Source organism: Acomys minous, assembly GCF_964271855.1.
Source record: "Acomys minous genome assembly, chromosome: 13".
NCBI lineage: Eukaryota > Metazoa > Chordata > Mammalia > Rodentia > Muridae > Acomys > Acomys minous.
This window is the reverse complement of record NC_140495.1, coordinates 93,962,553-93,976,861: the sequence shown is the minus strand read 5'-3', so window position 1 is coordinate 93,976,861 and position 14,309 is coordinate 93,962,553. Positions and strand designations below refer to the sequence as shown.

The window sequence follows — 14,309 nt, the reverse complement described above, 5'->3', positions numbered from 1 at the left end:
TTATCTCAGTCAGTGCTTACTTCTTTATGATCCTGGAATCGTGTAAGCACATTTTTCAAGAGTAAACTGGAGGCTTTTCTGGCAATTTGCTCCCATTCACACAGCAAATAAAAGAGTGAATTGAAATCAGAATGTCTCTTTTCAGGTCACAGTGACCTTCAGACTCTGATAAGCATTAGAGTGTCCACTACCACAATCCGCTGGTGGCTTTAGGAATATTTCCCTGATGCTTCTGAAGTTCAAAGTTAGACAGCCAATATATTTCACAACGTACTATTCCCTAAACCGAGAAACAGAATGGACCTGGATACCAACAGATGGGTGAATCATGGAAATAGGGCACACATGTGCAAAGGGATTCTATTCAGCTGTGAAGGAGACTAAAGCTATGGCATTTGCAGGGGGGAGTGTATGGAACTGAAGACAGTGCCATATTCATGTTGAGGGGGCTCCACTGGCTTTCAGAAAGCCACACATCTTATAGGACCATAGTTGTGAGACTGGCTGCTGCCTTTGAAGTTTCTTGTTTTCTAGAAATAAATCTATAGGGCTTTACCTGGCCCTTCCATGGCCTCAGTTTAATAACTTTTTCTTGGCCTCTGCCTCCAGGCAACTGAAACAAGGGTCAGGACTGGTAAAACCCGAGATTAGCTGCCCTCTGGTTCCTGGCTAGATCCCGATTATTTGCACTTTATGATGGGGAAAAAAGGAAACTTCTCCCCCACTCGGGGAATAAGTAGTACAGAGAGGTATAGTCTGGGTGTTCAGTCTTTCTTCATTTCTAGGTCATCCCTGGGTATGCCCTCCCCGCCCCCCCCCCCCGCTCCTGTGCCGTAACTTTACCGTGGGGGCAGATTATCAGTCTTTAGTTGGTGTGCATGTGTGTGTGTGTTTGCTCACACACATGCATGTACACACATCCTCACATGTAGAGGTCAGAGGTCGGCACTGAGCCTTTTCCTCTGTCACAGAGATCCTCCTGCCTCTGCCTCCCCGAGTGCCGGGATCACAGGTGTGCGCCACGGTGCCAGGCTTTCTAAATATTTTTATACCAAGCCACCAAGCCATCATTTTATCATGCTCTGTGCTCCAAAATATAAGAGGTAGTGAGAGGTACCCAGTTTCTGTCTTCCCAGCTAGATGTGTGGGGTGCCCCTTTTGTCACCTCTGCCTTGTGTCAACTGAGCTCATTCTGTTTAAGGGTGTGCTACTTGGATCATTTACTAACACTGATTTGTATTAGTCATCCCCATACTGTTAATGTAACTCAAATGTCACTCTCCTCAGGCGGGGGCTGGGAGGTGGGGGGTGTTAGGGGGGGTCGGAGGGTGGAGGACTGGGGGGAGGGGAGAGATTGGGGAAGTGGGGGGGGGCAAAAAAGGAGGGGAAGCAAAGTCATCATAAGAACCCTGTGCAGCTAACAACATTGATACTGAAAGAGGAAGTGCTGGAACCTTCTGTGACATGGCCTGACAAATTGCCTTTCCTTTTGCATCTACTTCCTTCATTTTCTCAGATTCTCCTACGTCGCGGCCGGGAAGTTCTGAGGAGTTCTTTCCATATGGCTTCAGGTGGAAAATGCTGGTCCTGGGCATTTAGTAGTAAATTTAAAAATTTTAAATTTTCCATTATTCCCTCAACTATAAAGACTTTTCTCTCTCTTTTTTTTTCAATTCTATCCCTCTGGCTTTGGAAAAACAGTCACGTTCTGCCCAAATGATGCTTTTGATGAACGTGGTCGCCAGATATTCAGCTGGGACAGTGATCTCTGGAGACAGCGATTGGAGTGGCCAATCACAGGGGCCTGTACGTCATGCCGCCAGAGAGCAGGTGTTTGATTAGCAGCAGGTGCTGGGGTTGTCAGCGCAGGAAATTATAGCCTTCCCTTCTCACCTTCCAGGGGCTTTAGATTTCCTTCAAACTGAAATTTCCGCAAAATGATAAATTTTGTCCCAAACAGCTGCTCACTGGGCATGTAGGACAGGCTGCTTCACAAAGGGGAGTTCATTTCTTAAAGGGGTAGTGTGAGCCTGGAGAGGTGGCGTGGTGGTTAACGTAGTTGGGAGGCAAGCCTAAGGAGCAGAGTTCAGACACCCCCCCTCCAAAAGCCCCCCACCCCCAGAGTCCCCCAGACTCCCTCAGAACGCATGAAAATGCTGGAGGGGCCATTTTGCATGTGCATGGTGAGGTGTGGTCCTTGTTTGCTGAGCCTGCTGTGAACACCTGGGAGCCAGAAAACAGGGTTGTACTTCTTTAAATGTACATTAAAAAACAAACAAACAGATTATGTCTTTTTACTTTTAATTATGTGTGGGTTCATGCACGTGAGTGCGGTGCTAAATGGCTATTAGTTGGCTAGAGACTTAGGGAGGAGCGATGGCTCAGCAGTTAAGAGCACTGGCTGCTTTTGCAGAGAACCTGGGTTTGATTCCCAGCACCCACATGGCAGCTTACAACTGTCTGTAACTCCAGTTCCAGAGGATCTGATGCCTTTGTGGCCTCCATGGGCACCACACATGCATGTGGCGTACAGTACATGTGGTGGGGGGGAAACCCATACACATACAAATAAATTAAAATTAAACAAAACCCAACCCAGTGTATAAAAAGTATATTTTGGCCACGGTCCTCTGGGTTCTAAGACAAATTTTGAATGCTTTTCTTAGTTCTGGACATGTGGCTTCTGTGATCCCATTTTATTCTTCTTTAAAAAGAAGAACTGCATTATTCCCAAGTTCCAAAGGCTTTCGGGGATGTGTAAGTTGGGTAATTGTCATTTCTACTTAACTTTGCAATCTTCTGAGCCCAGTGTCTTTAAATACGAAGGAATAGGCATAAATCTTGCAAAGTTCAAAATCCATTACCTAGGGATATAGTTAATGCCTTCCATCTCAAAGTGTAATTATCTTTTTAAGAGAAAAGCTGGCTAAGAAAAAGGCTTGGCTGTTAAAAAAAAAAAACGAATCAACTTTTTAAATCAACAGTTGCTGTAATTGAATTCATTGCATATGGTCTCAGGTATGGGTAAGGGAAAAAAAAAATTGCAGGTCCTTTGTGGGATTTTACATTCTCTGAATTTGCATTCCAGATTAGATTGGAGGCTTTAACACAAGGGGATCCAGAGCGCCCTGGGGCACACAGCGCCTCCTACTGGTGGCAGAGTGAAAAAAAACGCCTTCTCTAAAATGCTCTGCAAGACAGTTCCCACCTTCTCTAGACAAAGCAGATCACGTGCTTTGATCTTCATCTTGTCGGTGCATCCCTTCCCCGCTAGCAGTTATTTTAGTCATCCGCTGTAGATGTTATCCTAAGGAACCCCAAGAAAGCTGAGAAAAACACTAGCTAATAAAGCCTTTACTTTTCTCTCAGAGCCTTATCCTCCCGCACACCTTTGTTTAAATGTTTACAGCAGGAGGAGACTGTAAAGGAGCTAATCTCACTTGTCAATACGCTGGGTTCCGGTGGCTCGCCTTTGCTGCTGTTGTGCTGTTGTGTTACCACCGATTAAAAACAGACAACCTGAGCCTTTCAAGCGGAGCTGCAGTTTCTATAGTTGCCCAATAGCCCCAAGCCCCATCCTGAGACACAGTTGACTCAGTTGTTGGAACCAATGCCGCAAGTGGCTTTCCAGTTCATCGGCATTTGCCAAATTTAGGTCAGCATGGGGTCAGTTAGGGCTGGTATGATTTACCCACTTACCCAGCAGTCATGGGCACGGAAGCTGGGGGTGGGTCGTGCGCACGCGCGCGCGCGGGGGGGGGGGGGTTGTCTACTCTCCATCACTAAGACAAAATACTGTAGGTATAGTTTTATTTTGGCTTATGGTTTTGGAGCTGCCAATGCCAGATTGGGTAGACCTATTGCTTTGAGCCTTTGATGGGCCTGCTAGGTGACAGTGGAATGGGGCGGGGGAGAGAGTGTGTGAGAGAGTTTTGGGGGGCATTGAGGGTGTTGTGCTGTTACATCCTGAGCGAGAGAGTGAGGAAAAGGATGAAAGCAGAGTCTAACATCACTCTTTAAGGGTTTGGTCCCCAGTGACCTAGGGACCACTCCCTAAAAGTTCTATTGCCTTCTAGATCTGGGGACCAAGATTTGAAAACATAAGCCACTGAGAGAATGAGTTTCCAATATTGATGTGGCAATAGGTAGGATGAGAGGAAGAGCGAGCCTTCATCTAGGCACCTAATTCCTGGAGTTGCTGATGGAAGGCCACCAGTCCTTTAGTGTCCCTTAGCTTTCTAGGTGTTTACACCTTCACTTAGGCCATGGCTCAAAGTGTCTCATGAATTAGTATCCCAACTGGGTTTGTCATCTAAGGTTGCCATAAGCCTATACTGTAGTCTGCTTATGGGACTCTATCTAGTTCTTTTTTTTTTTTTTTTAAGATATTTATTATTGTGTATATTGCATTCTGCCTGCACATACATCTGGACACCAGAAGAGGGCACCAGATCACATAATAGCTGGTTTTGAGCCACCATATGGTTGCTGGGAATTGAACTCAGGACCTCTGAAAGGAAGAGCAGTCAGTGTTCTTAACCTCTGAGCCACCTCTCCAGCCCCGTCCTCTAGTTCTTAACCCAACGGTATTGGAGGTTTAAGTCCATGGAGGCAAATGGGTACTTTCTGGGCACTTTGCTCTCCTCTAACGCAGGAGCCTCCTGATCCCTGCCTTTGGCATCTTTATGGAAACTCCAAAAGCAGTAGCGGCTGTGCATGGGGAGTGGGGGGGGGACATGAGGTGGGGGGTGGTCTTGCGATTCATATGAGAACTTCAGGTTTCAAGGTGGACAAGTATGGAAATTGTTTTATTCACAGGGAAATTATTTGCTCTTCAAATTATGCAAAACGTGCAGCAGACAGCATGCTGTGGCTGACAAAAAAGAAAAAGAAGAAAAATAATTCTGGCTGTACTCATCTTTATAGCCTGACACTGGAGAAAACACCTCAGTCCCATTACACTGTCATACAAGAATGAGAAAAACACACTTCTCCCAGTACAATGGGGGCCAATTTACTGTGCTAAGGTCCAAAAGATGTTCAGAGTAGGGGGAACTGCTATATATCGGCGTCCTGTCTCTGAAGCGCTGTTGCTTAGAGAGGGGCTTGCCATGTGCGCCCAAAGGATGACTTAAAAACAGGCTCTTCCTCCAGGGACTGGACTGGTCGGCCTGGGGCGATTTCACAAGTCAAGTGCCTACTTGTTGCTGTGCTGCGAGCGCCCCCTTGTGCATGGTAAGGTTATACCGACGACTTCCCTGAGTCCCTTCTCAGGGAGGTCTAAAGGCCCTTCACCGCGGGGAAATTTCTATTTCATGTACCTAAATGATTTTCTTTTTTTGGGTATGAATGTTTGCCTGCCCGTATGTCTGTGTAACCGCATGTGTGCCTGACGCCTGTGGAGGCCAGAAAAAGATGCTAGATCGTATGGAACTGGAGTTACAGTGGTTTCATGTCACTGCTGGGAACTCAATCCTGATCCTCTGCAAGGGCAGTCAGTGCTCTTCACTGCTGAGCCATCTCTCCAGTACTCTACTGTAATAAAACTAAAAAGTTCCAAATTTGTATCCTTAATGAGTAACTATACATATGTATATATATGTATGTGTATAGGTAATTACATATATTTGTGAAATAAAATTTAATGTCTCGATACATACATACATTTTGAAATGATAAAATTGGGCTAATTCATGTATATATATGTGTGCATATATTACATTTCAAGTATTTATCATTGCTTTGTGATTATAAAAATTACTCTTTTTAGCTATTTTGAAACTCACATCATATTATTAGGCGCAGGCGAGGGGGGTCAGACAATAGAATAGCTCCCATCTAACTGTGATGTGATTTGAATGAGATGTCTGTTCTATTCTTGGACATCTGAAATTTTTTTAAAATGGAAGTTTAAAAATTTTTTCATTTATCTTTTATATTTGTGCACTGGTATCTGCCTGCATGTATGTCTGTGCGCCATGTAGGTGCTGGGAGTTGAAACCCAGGTCCTTTGGAAGAACAGTCAGTGCTCTTAACGACTGAGCCATCTCTCCATCCCCTGGCATTTGAGTTCTTGATCCCCAGGAGATGATGCTGTTGGAGCAGGTTGAGGAGGCACTGTCTGGCTAGAGAAAGTGTGTCACTGGGGCCAGGTCTGGAGAGCTTAAAGACCTCATGCCATTTCCAGTCTGTTATCTGCTTCCTGTTTGTGGTTTTGAAATGTGAGCCCTCAAGGGTCCTTCTGGCTGCCTTGCCTGGTACCCGATGACCCACTTCCTGCCCTGATGGTGATGGGCTGCTAGCCCACTGATGGGCTCCAAGTAAGTCCTCCCTTCTCCACGTTGTCTTGGTCGTGATGTCTGTTCACAGCAATAAAACCGAACTAAGACATCTTGGATGTGGCCTTTTTATCCCAGCCATATAAAAGTCACTATTTTACTAATTGACCGAGATTCCAGTGTCACCTCTGGTAAGCACTGTCCCATTCTCTACCGTCATGCTTAACTAACATGCACCAATCCCGAGGCCCTGCCTATAAGATGTTGGGAAAAGCTTACCAAGAGATGGGCAAACCAACAGGCACCATCCCATTGTTCAGCACATAACCTCACGATTGCAAGAGTAGAAACTTGCGTTGCACTACAGTTAGCCAACTTTTCACGTGTGAAGCCTACACCCAGGGGGGCACACAGGTGTTAAATAGGCAGTTTGGTGGCGTGTCGTAAAATGAACACAGATACGTAACCTCCGAGTAGGTGAAAATCTGTTACCCCAAGGACAGATAGACACCTCTAAACCCCTCCCACATTCCACCCGAATTCATCCTCAGTCTTCCTCTCCACCTGTGGCCACACGCTGGCTTCTAAGGTCAGGGGTAACTTGCCGGAGCTGTGTGTGCTAACATCAGCCTGGATGCCCCAGTACTGTCTTCTGTACGGCAATACAATCCTATACAATACCACGGAGTCTTTTTATTTTGCCATTTCTTTTTTCAATGTTTAGGGACTATGCCAGATTTAAAATGTTCATTTCCCTGATGACTAACCAAATTGAAAGTCTTTACTAATATTGTTCTTTACCAAAGCAGTTTAGATCTTCTCATTGAAATGGTGTGTGTGTGTGTGTGTGTGTGTGTGTGTGTGTGTGTGTGTGTTTATATTTGTGCAGGTGTCTGTGGCCATGCCCATGTGTGGAGAGGCCAGAAGTCAGTGTCCAGTGTCTTCCTCCACTGGTCTCTCTCTTATTTTTTTGGATAGGATCTCTCTTTGAACTGATAGAATCTCTCAGTGATTGCTCTGAATGGCTGGCCAGTGTTCCTCCAGGATCCTCCTGTTTTGAGTGAGTTGTGAATTTCTGTCACTAAAAAAACCTGCTGATATTAGGGAACAATTGACATCATTCACCATTGCCTCTTCCAGCCTATGTTTTATACACACACACACACACACATTTTTTTTTTTTGGGCAAGGTTTCTCTGTGTAGCCTTGCCTGTCCTGGAACTAGCTCTGTAGACCAGGCTGGCCTTGAACTCAGAGATTTTCCTACCTCTGCCTCCTGAGTGCTGGGACTAAAGGCATGAGCCACCACCACCAGGCTATCTGTATATATCTTATGCATATTTTTGTTATTCTCAGCTATTTATGTTTTTTATTGCACATATAACAACAAAATATTATTTCCTGCTGTAGGAACCAGGCTTGACTGAGCTGCCTGCCTGTCTTGCTGGTTCATGTCCTGTTTCTAGCAGCTTCCATGTCTGTGTTTATCTTGGTCAGCTGATCATGTTTACTGCTCTGAGAGCGCACCCCTCCCCTCCTCGGGACTTTTCCTCCTGTGTGCAATCACTTCTTGAGGGATTTCACCTGCAAGTGGCATTCCTGTTTTGCTGCCTATAAGAAGGCTCTTTGAACACTGAATAAAAGCTGCTGCTGCTGTCACTGCTGTCACTCTCTTAGCACAAAGGACCTGCTGTTTTAGTGTATGTGTGTGTGTGTGAATTAAATCCGCACTCCCTCGCCCTTGACTCGGTACCGCAGTGGCGCGGGCGCCACATCCTGCTTAGTTGATAAATAGAATTATTACAGTTAATTTCTCCTTTAGCCCCTTATCTCAGAAACGTGTTAAAACTCACTTGCTGTGATGGCCGAACTTCTCAGTCGGCTTGATTGAAAGAAGCCCAGGGACTCAGCAGAGCCATGCTCTGTGTATGTCTGTGGAGGTATTTCCTGACCAGAGAGGAATGACCCATCCTGCATGTACGCAAGCAGCCTTGGGGCCTGGGGTGGAGAGAGAAGGGAGAAGGGGAGGAGCCTGCTAGCTCATGTGCTCTCTCTGCTTTCCGGCTGTGGTGTGTACTGTTCTGCTGTGCCACACACTCCCTGCTGGCATTGGGGGGAAGGCCCCTGAAGCCGTGAGCCAAAGGAAATCGTCTTCTTTCGTTTCCTCTCCCCTGGTGGTCATGGGGAGCCATGGAGAGTTCCATAGAGTTTCTGCAACTTCCTGTCAGTCATGCGCACATTCACTCGGGCTGCTTTCCCACGTATCCACATCGTACCACCTGCCAGCAGCTAACAGTAGCTTCAGTTCCCCCTTGAGTAGCCCTGCTTCTCGATCCTTCCCTCCACACTCCCTTCATTCTTGTAACCCCCCCTCAGCCCTAGTACTGCGCTAAGTATGAGTACTCCCCTTATTTTCAGTCTTACTTATTTTTATTCTAGTTTTTATTTATTTGTTTTTAGTAGATATCCTTTTGGAGGTTAAAACAAAATTCTATTTCTGGTTTGTTGAATTTTTTTTTTTAAACTGCGAATGCTGTTGAGTTTTATTAAGTGTGTTTCCTGCAATGCTATTGAGCCGGTCATTGATTTTTGTGCTTTTTTCTGTTAATATGGTGAGTTACAGACCATTTCTGAAATAAATCCAATTTGGTTGTAATGTATTCTTTCTACATTTCATTGGTTTTGATTTGGAGACATCAACGATTTACACTAAAAGAAATAGACAAATTCCTTTTGTAAAATACTTTTTTGGGGGGGTTCTCACTTCATGTTCATGAAAGGCATTTTCTTCTTAGGTTAAACATTTTCTCTACAGTCAGTTTTATATGGACAACATAATCAGGTATATTTGTATTAGTTACTTTTCTGGTTGCTTTGATGAAAATATACCTGCCAAGAAGCAACTTAAGGAAGAAAGGGATGTAGCCCGACATGGCTGGAAAAGCCAGGTGCCCTTGTTTTACTTTCAGTTGCAGTGATAAATAAAACAACACGACCGAAAGCGAAGCCAAGGCGGGAGCTTGAAGCAGAAACCGCAGAGGAGCAATGCTGCGTACTGACCCAGGCCGGCTAGTCTGGCGACTGAAGCCGCCTGCTACACCACTTAGAAGCAAAATGTCTCACAGATGTGGCCACCGGCCAGTTTGATGGAGGCAATTCAATTTGATGGAGGCTCGAGGGGTCGGGAGCGGTCTCCCTCTGCCCAGGTGTGTCAGGTTGGCAACCAAGGTTAGCTACCGGGGCTTTTTAGCAGGAACGTGGGGGCAGCTGGTCTCCACCGCACAGTCAGGCAACACAGCAGGGACGGGAAGTGGGGGGCTTGTCTCCAGCAACACAGGTCCTCCAAGTGAGGGCCCGCCTCCTAAAGGTTCCAAAACAGAGCCACTGGCTGCGGTCCAGATGTTCAAACATAGCAGACTGCATACGACATTCCTCGTTCAAGCCACACCTGCCATTCTCTTTGGATATGAGCAATATAGTCTCCCTTGTGGATGAAAAGCTAACTTGTAACATCTCTTTTCTGGAAAAAAATGTTGTTTCCTATAAGAGCTGGAAAATAGGATTGGTGCGTATTTGTTCCTGGCTAGAACCAGAAAAAGCATGTCTTTGTACTTTATTAACTGGGAAGGTTACTTCCTGACGTATGTCAGTCTGGGTTTTTAATTTACCTATTTTTATCCTGACTCATGTAAATGAATAATTCCACAGTTTGGGGGGGATACGTTTGTGCAAATTACCAAATTTGGTCCTCATCATCTTATGAAATATGTAGGAATAACACTGTGGTTGTTAACAAGAAAACTTAATAGGGAGGTTTTATGGGTACAACAAAAAGCAACCGTAGAGGCGAGTGGGATCTCATTAGACTGAAATGGTTTGCATTGTGGATGAAGCAACTCACCGAGTGAAGAGATAGCCCACAGAACGGGAGAAGATATTTGCAAACATACAGCCTGACAAAGCAAAGATTATCTACAAGATATAAGGAGCTCAAAGGAGAGCAAGAAAAATGTCTACTTAAAGGCCGACACGTGCAGGGAAACACGAGGCTGGTGAATGGCTCAGGAGGTAAAGGAGCTTGCTGTACAAACACGGTGACCTGAGTTAGACCCGTGGAACCGAAATGAAGGTGGAAGAAGGAAACAGACTCCACCAAGTAATTTTCTGACCTCCACAGGTGTGCTGTGGCTCACGTGCCCACGTGTGCATCGCGCGCATACAACGCAAATCTCTAGCGAGATTAAAAAAAAAATGAGTTATCATTTCACATCTGTTAGAATAGCATGTGTGCACATCGATTGATGAATGGGTCAGTAAAATGTGGTGTGTGCACACAGCCAGTACTATTTAAGTCTGGAAATAGAGAATTCTGTACTTTACAATTATGGACCATCTTGAAAGGCACAGACAGACAGATGTGGTACAGCCTCACTGTTCTGGCTGGCTTTCTGTCCACTTGACACGAGATGGAATCATCAGGGAGGAGGGAGCCTCAGTTGAAGAAATGCCTCCATGAGATCCAGCTGTGAGGCATTTTCTCAATGGTAATCAATGGAGAAGAGCCCCGCCTATTGTGGGTGGAGCCGTGCCTGGGCTGGTGGTCCTGGGTTCTCTAAGAAAGCAGGGCGAGCAAGCCATGAGAAGCCAGCCAGCAAGCAGCACCCCTCCACTTCTGAATCCGCTCTGCCTCTGGGGTTCCTGCCCTGTGACTTCCTTTGGTGATGGACAGCAACACGAAAGTGTAAGTTGAATATGCCCTTTACTCCTCAACTTGCCTTTTGGCTTTGGTGTTTTGTTGATGCAATAGAAACCACAAGACAGTCTCTTATGTGTGGAATCTTCAAAGATCAGAGTACCATGCTGGTTACCACAGGCTGGGGGAGGGGAGGGCAGGGTGGAAGGGGGGGTGGTGGACAAAGGTAGATCAAAGCAAACAACGTTTTCCACAGACACGGGGGGCTAACTTTTGTGATCTGTGGCACAGCAGATGGATTTTAGGCAATAATAACTATGTATTTTACAGTAAAAGTAAATTCCAAATACCCACAGAAAATGTCAAGTGAGATGACGGATATGCTAATTAGCCCAATTCAGTAATTCTACATTGCTTACATATGTCAAAACATCACATTGTGTCTAATAAATGTATATAACTATGGTTAGTCAACTAAAAATAGCGTTAATGGGGCCAAGAAGATGGCTTAGTGGGTAAAGGGGCTTGCCACCAAATCTGATGGCATGCATTTGATACCCAGAAACTACAAGACAGAAGGTGAGACCTGACTTCTGTAAACTGTACTCTGACCCTCCTTCCCTATAGCACGCATCCCCAAACTATAAAAACAAAATCTGTAAAACATAATTAAACATTATAAAATCTTAAACTGAAGGGGATGATGGTTTAAAACTCATTGTTTTTGGTTTTTTTAAGATAGGGTTTCTCTGTGTGTAGCCTTGGCTTTCCTGGAACTAGCTCTGTAGACCAGGCTGGCCTTGAACTCACAGATATCCGCCTGCCTCTGCCTCCCAAGTGCCGGGCTTTTCTTTCCTTCTTTCCTTCTTTATCGTAACCAAGGCTCAATGCAAATGCTGTATTGAAATGCGCTGACGTGGCGTGGCCCTTCAGTGCTTCTGTGCTCTGTACTGTCTGTGGTAGAGCTTCTGAGAGGGACCCTGCATCGTCAGACCTGTGACTTAGAACCTAAGAATTAAAAGCATTTTTGAAGGCATGGGATACAGGAACAAAGCCAGTGTTAAATTAAAAAAAAATTATGTGTATGTTTTGCCTGTATGAATACTCCACATGTCCTCTGGAACTGGAGTTACAGATGGTTGTGAGCATCCACGTAGGTGCTGGGAACCAAATCTGGGTCTTCTGATGGACCATCAAGTACTCTCAAACCCGCTGAGTCATCTCTCCAGCATCCATGGCCAGTGTTTATATTGTGACTTAGGAGTTTCTGAGAGATGGGGGGGAGGGAGGCTGATTTACTCAATTATAGAGGCCAACACATTCCACAAAAGGTTGTATGCAAACTACAGAACCAGGGGGTGCTGTCTCTGTACGTGTCCAAAGACCTCAGAGTCAGGGAAAGGGACTGTGAAACTCAGTCTGAGGCTGAGGGCCTAAGACCCTTTGGGGAGGAGCCTGGAGCACTGGTCCTGTAGATCTTGTCTACAACGGGGAAAGCCTGGAGTCTGACATCCAAATGCAGGAGAAGGGTGTCCTAACCTGGGATGAGGGAGGGAGAGGAAGAAATTCATTCTTCTTCCATCAGGCCCCCGGCTGATTAGATGCCACCTGCCCACACGAAGGACCTTCCAGGTCCTTTACTCAAGCCAAAGGTGCCACATAGGCACGGCTGGGCAGCCCAGTCATTCTAACCTTACCAACCGTAAACTACATAACCCGGCCTTGCAGGCACACAGAAAGCATGGTCCAGAGGCCACAGAGATGCCGGACATCACTGATGCAGCAATTAGGAAGCCATCAAGGAGTCTTTTCATTCACTCTGGTTGGCATCCAAATTCAGCTGCTGCAGAAATGACTGTTGGCCATTTTATTTATTGCGGGGACGTGGATTATTAGGCACTTGGGTCTGCAACGGCTTCCCTCAACCCTGGGCTTCTGAGGCTTGAACTCAGGTGGTAAGGCTTTGCGGCAATCACCTTTGTGCCCTGAGCCGCCTCACCAGTCTGTGGAGACGATGGACTGACTTGACCTGGCGCTTAAAAGCTAGCATCAGCAGTGGGCGCAAACTCGGGGTTTCTGGAATCTTGACTTCTTATGGAATTTTCGTTTCTCTGTGCTAAGCATCATTTGGCATTTGACAAGCTTTGGTAACTGAAGGGGTAGAAGGCACGCCAGGCATTTGTGTCTCTGCGTACTGTCGGCCTGGGAATCTGCGTGGCTCGCCTTAAGGCGTTCTGCCATCCCATGACCTCCTTTCTTGTGCTTGCTCACACACTTCCAAAAGCTTGAACTGCCACCACCGCCTCCTTTGCCTAGATTAGGCATCTGCAGAATTTTGTTCCGTTTTTGTTTCTTAATCCTCTTTATGTTCTCAGAGGCCAGAGAGACCTTGGCATCTATTGTCACTCTGCTGCTAAAGGTGGTCAGGCCCAGGGGAATAAAGTCCCTCGAAGCACAGGTGAGTGCCGAGGTGAGCGCGCAAGGCAGGGAGCCATTGTCCTCGGGGAGCCTGATTTTTTTTTTTTTTTGCTTTTCAGCATTTTGAATACTCATCTTACAGCGCATTAAGTGTACATCTGAGAAGAATAAAACTAACAATTCTGAGTCGCTTTTTTTTTGTGCATTTCCCCCTAGTCGCTACTGTACACTTGCTAAAAACTGATGGGTATTTTTACAAATGGTAACCCTGTTGTATAAACAGCCCCAGCATTGTGATGGGCAAGTGACTGTTTAGAAAACCCCCAGCCTCATAGCAGTGAGAGGCAGGGGCTGCTCCTTCTGTTGGGTCCAGGTGTCTGTGGTGTAAATTATCTCATCTTGATTTTTTTTTTTACTCCAGGGCTTTTAGAATTAGGTTTTGCTGGACTCAGCTTTGATTTAATGCGTGTATATATTACAGGTGTGTGTGTGTGTGTGTGTGTGTGTGTGTGTGTGTGTGTTAGATCCTAGTTATCCAAAAGTTCTGGTACACCAGAAAACGAATTAAAGCTACCCAGCTAATTCATTTTCAATTACCAGCAAGATAGTGATGTTTTTTTTTCAAAATGTGCAGTTGGCATAGTATTTGAGAGAAAAAAAAATCTATCATATACAATGCTTGACATCTATTCAATATGCACCCTTAGATTTACAAATGCTTTGGCATCTTCTTTTTACAAAGACAATTAGTCTTGATGGTTAGAGAAAGGGACTAATGGGTCTAATGACATGAATTTATTTTTTTATATTTAAAACATGAGATTTCTAATTTTACATTTAATGTATATATTCACTTTACATCCCAATCATAGCCCCCTGCCTCCTCTCCTCCAGGCCCCACACTCCCATCCCACTTTGTT

At 45.5% G+C, this 14,309-nt stretch overlaps 1 long non-coding RNA gene across 1 annotated transcript in view; it reads right to left on the bottom strand.

Annotated features, from left to right (window-relative positions):
* Window positions 1–4,363: 4,363 nt before the first annotated feature.
* LOC311580419 overlaps window positions 4,364–14,309 on the bottom strand; it is a 148,189-nt gene continuing 138,243 nt past the window's right edge. The window contains exon 2 of the long non-coding RNA XR_014773461.1: window positions 4,364–6,438. This is a non-coding gene — a long non-coding RNA (uncharacterized lncRNA). The remainder of the gene's footprint in view (window positions 6,439–14,309) is intronic.